The sequence below is a fragment of the Limulus polyphemus genome, unplaced genomic scaffold (genome assembly GCF_000517525.1).
Source record: "Limulus polyphemus unplaced genomic scaffold, Limulus_polyphemus-2.1.2 Scaffold80, whole genome shotgun sequence".
In the NCBI taxonomy this organism is placed as follows: domain Eukaryota; kingdom Metazoa; phylum Arthropoda; class Merostomata; order Xiphosura; family Limulidae; genus Limulus; species Limulus polyphemus.
In genome coordinates this window covers 1292717-1296848 of record NW_013665690.1, presented here as the reverse complement: position 1 = coordinate 1296848, position 4132 = coordinate 1292717, and positions in this window count along the sequence as shown.

The window sequence follows — 4132 nt, the reverse complement described above, 5'->3', positions numbered from 1 at the left end:
CACCGCCAACTCTTGGGCTACTCTTTTACCAACAAATAGTGGGATTGACTGTCACATTATAACGTCCCAACGGCTGAAAGGCCGAGCTGGTATGGTGGGACGGGGATTCGAACTCGCGACCCTCAGATTACGAGTCAAGCACTCTAACCACCTTGACATACGGGGCTAGACTTATGTTCATGATATACGTAAAAACTAAGAAAATCTGATTATTAAAAACTGACAATTTAAAAAGAGGGGGAATAGGCATCGTCAAAAAATATAGAAACGACATAGGTAGCTTACATTAAAAATCCAATCACCAAAAAAGTAAACACATAAGTTTAATGTTTGGGACATAATGTTGGCATTATTTTCTCAAGCTACAAATCCTTAATTTGACTCAATGTCTAAAAGCTGTAATATTTGGGAAAGTCAAAAAAGAGGAAATAATGTCAACACTATGTCTCAGACCTTAAGCTTGTAAGTTTTTTTTTTTCTTTTTTGCTATTACATTTTCCACCTTAAGCTACTTATCTTGTTTCTTTGTTGTTTTGAAGATCCCTATTCCCATTTTTTAAATTAACAATTTTTTAAATAATCTTGTAAAGAACATGGTTGTAACTTGTTTATATATATCCATATATACATTAACATATTCATTCCATGCCTTCCAGGAGAACAGTGAATAGGAGACTGACCAAACAAAGTTATTTTGCAAGAAGGACTATGTGCAGACCAATATTAACCAGAATTCACCAGCGTCACCGTGTCACTTGGACAAGATAGCGTAGCAGCTTACAATCGGGACACTGATGACATACCATCTTTTCAGATGAATCCTGTTTATGACCTGCTAAAGCGGTTGATAAGATTTGTGTTCATCATTTGCCTAGAGAATAGATGAGAGTATACTGTCTTTCCTTTAGGGAACACAAAGGAAGTGGTGCAGTACACGTTTGAGCAGCTATTTTTCATGGTGAAAAACTGCTCTTCATATCCTCGAGGGAAACGTCAATGGCGCCTCCTACAGACATCACATGGAGACTATGTTTTTGCCGTATTCTAGGGTATGGTATGGCAATAATTTTGTGTCGCAGGATAACAATGCCACTGCTCACAGTGCAATGTATTGTACAGGATTATTTCAACCAGTACGATGTAACAAGATTGCTATGGCCAGCAAAGTCTCCAGATTGTAATCCCATTGAGAAGTGTTGCTATCCACGACTCTAAACCAGCTATTGTAGTTGAGTTACAACGAATTCTAGTGATACGTTGGGATTAAATCACTTTGTATTATATGAATAACCTCATCGACAGCATGACACATCGCCCTGTAGAGTAGGAGGAAAACCAACCAACAACTGAATGTTTAATATGAACTGATATAAGGTTACAGATACTATTTATAAAAATTTGATGTTATATTTTGTCATTATATATGTTTAGGTAAGGTTTCGTTGTGACAAGTGGAATGCTGAATTACACATCTTTCTACAGATGTCTGAAAAAAATGTTTACTGTTCTAATAAATCGTTCATGATGTCCATAGAACCTGCCTCATTATACAAATTACATATGTAGATGTTTAATATAACATGCATTTCTCAGTTTGACAACAATAAGTGTATTTTTATTCCATATGAATAATAATGACCTTATTTGTTAGAAAATATGCAAACCTTTTGGCCAAGACTGTGTCATATCAAATAAATAAGCCAACAAACTAGAAATTATTGAGGGCAGATCCACTATGATGGTTAGCTTTTAACATCCTAAACACTTAATTCAAATAGGTTAACATTCACTTTATTGTAAATAGGGGCATTTATTTTCAAACCCGTACCCCAGTAGATCAGTTATAAGTTTAGGGATCACAACACCTACGTGCAGGGTTTGATTCCTTGTGGTGGACAGAGTGCACGTGATCCACTGTGTAGTTTGTTCTAAAACAACATTTTTATCCTTTATTAAGTCCCATCGAAAATGTGAAAATACACTTTATATGATACTCTAAAAACACTCAGTATATTCATTTGTTTCTATACCTCAGGTAACACAAGATCATAGCCTGCTATCTTAATATTATCTCTCTTCTAGCCCCACCCACCAAATAAGGTGTAAGTATAGGTTTTGCATCAGACATTTCCAATAAATTGTTCCAATGACCAGAAACTGGACATCCTAGCAGTTTACATGGAAAATATTACACACGAAAGTAGTGAAGATCAACTATATATAAAGAAGTAAGTTACATCATCTCTTATGAAGTTAGGTGTAAGGTAACATCAGTTAAAGATGAGAGAGTGTGAGAAAGCAGCGGGTCTTTGGTTAGTCTCTAAGCAATTAGGGGCTCATAGTACTCTGTTATTAGAAAATGTTTGGAGTAAGAAGCTATAGCCTCCATCTTTCTAAATTCAGTTGATATGGAGACTACAAGCCCCACTATGGATATGAAAGATTATATTCGGAAATATGGGAAACAGGTGCAAGGTCATAAGGAAAAGGAACAGTTAGAGATGGGTTTGAAAAAGGAATATAAAAGACAGAAATAGAAGGCAGAGAGATGTGTCAGAGAGAATGAATAAACCGAGAAAGGTAAAGGAAGATAGTAATATGATGCTTGTAAGAAACAAAACATGTTATGTTTATATTGGTATTATTCAATTTATGAGGATGATAACTACAACACAAATAAAGTTGATGGACAAAGGAAGGGAATGAAAGAAAAACGAAGTACGATTATAGCATGATTATAAGAAAGTAGTGTCAGAAGTGGGATTCATCAATTAATTAGCAATCGAACCCCAACGATGAAAAAAATTCTGAAGATGGAACTACATCAACAAAAGCCTAGGAGGAAAGTCAACTGGATGAAGCAGTGAAGTTGGGAAGTAGAGTAAGTTTCCTTTTCTTATCTTGCCTAGGTTGGTTTTGATGGTGAAATAAGTTAATTTTAGTAGTTATAAACTGTGTGGTTCGCTCTTTTAAGAGTAAAGAATTAATTCTAGCATGATAGAGAGTTGTAAGTTACTGACAAAAAGTCAGTTGATAAATAAATGTAAAGAATTGTATATAACATATAATGACAATTTGAAAACAAATGAAATTCGTGAAATTCTATGTGCGGCAGGAGTCAAGATTGGTAATTTTTATAGCCTTGAGTTTAGTTAAAATTAGGGAACTGGGAGTGTTGTTTGCTTAAGTTATCATGGTAATGATTTAAAGCTTCCTAAGATACAATTAGAAATAAAATGCTTGTAAACTGAGAATAAACACTTAAAAATAGAAGGTGAGAAAAAACACCTACAGTTAGAAGACAGGCATAAAGGGAGAGACTTTGTGTTGATGATGAAATGGGAGGCAGTGTAGTTTGGTTGACAGGGCTGGCAAGCATGAAAGAATCACCCATGTGCAGTTGCCTAAATTTGCAAAAGTGATATAGATATATATTTTTCTCTGTAATATTCTTCATCACACAAAATAATTAGAAAACGGTCTTTGTGTAATAATTCAATCTGTGTGTGTTTTTCTCAAAGCAAAGCCAAATTGGGTTATCTGCTGTGTCCACCGACGAGAATCGAACCCCTGATTTTAGCGTTGTAAATCCGTAGACTTACCCTTGTCCCAGCGGGGGGACAATTCATTTTGAACACATAAAACAGGAAACATAAATAACATATCAAATATGGAGACTGTGCCTACAAGTAACACAATAAAACGAAATGAAAGAGTATTAGAACAAATCAAACTTAACTCTCAACACAAACACTGGAATTCAACAGATTTCGCTCACAAAATAAGATACAGTTACGTGCGAAAATAAGTAAAACTAATCTATTACATACAGTAATAAATACACATAAAGTATTTGCCCAAACTACTACATATAATATAAGAAATAACTATTGTTACACCCGAGATACTCCAAATGTCTGGAATTTCTTTGAAGAAAAACAGTTGCCAACAGAAAAGAAAAATAATATGAGAGGCTGCTCGAACAACAGAAACTACACCAGCTTGTTCAAGTTGTAGCCCTTTATAAAATAAAGCTATTCCTATTATCTCGATCAGGAAACACAATACAATTAATAAAGATGGTTCTCCACACGGTATGACTGGAAGCTCTCCCTGTGAGAATATAATGAAT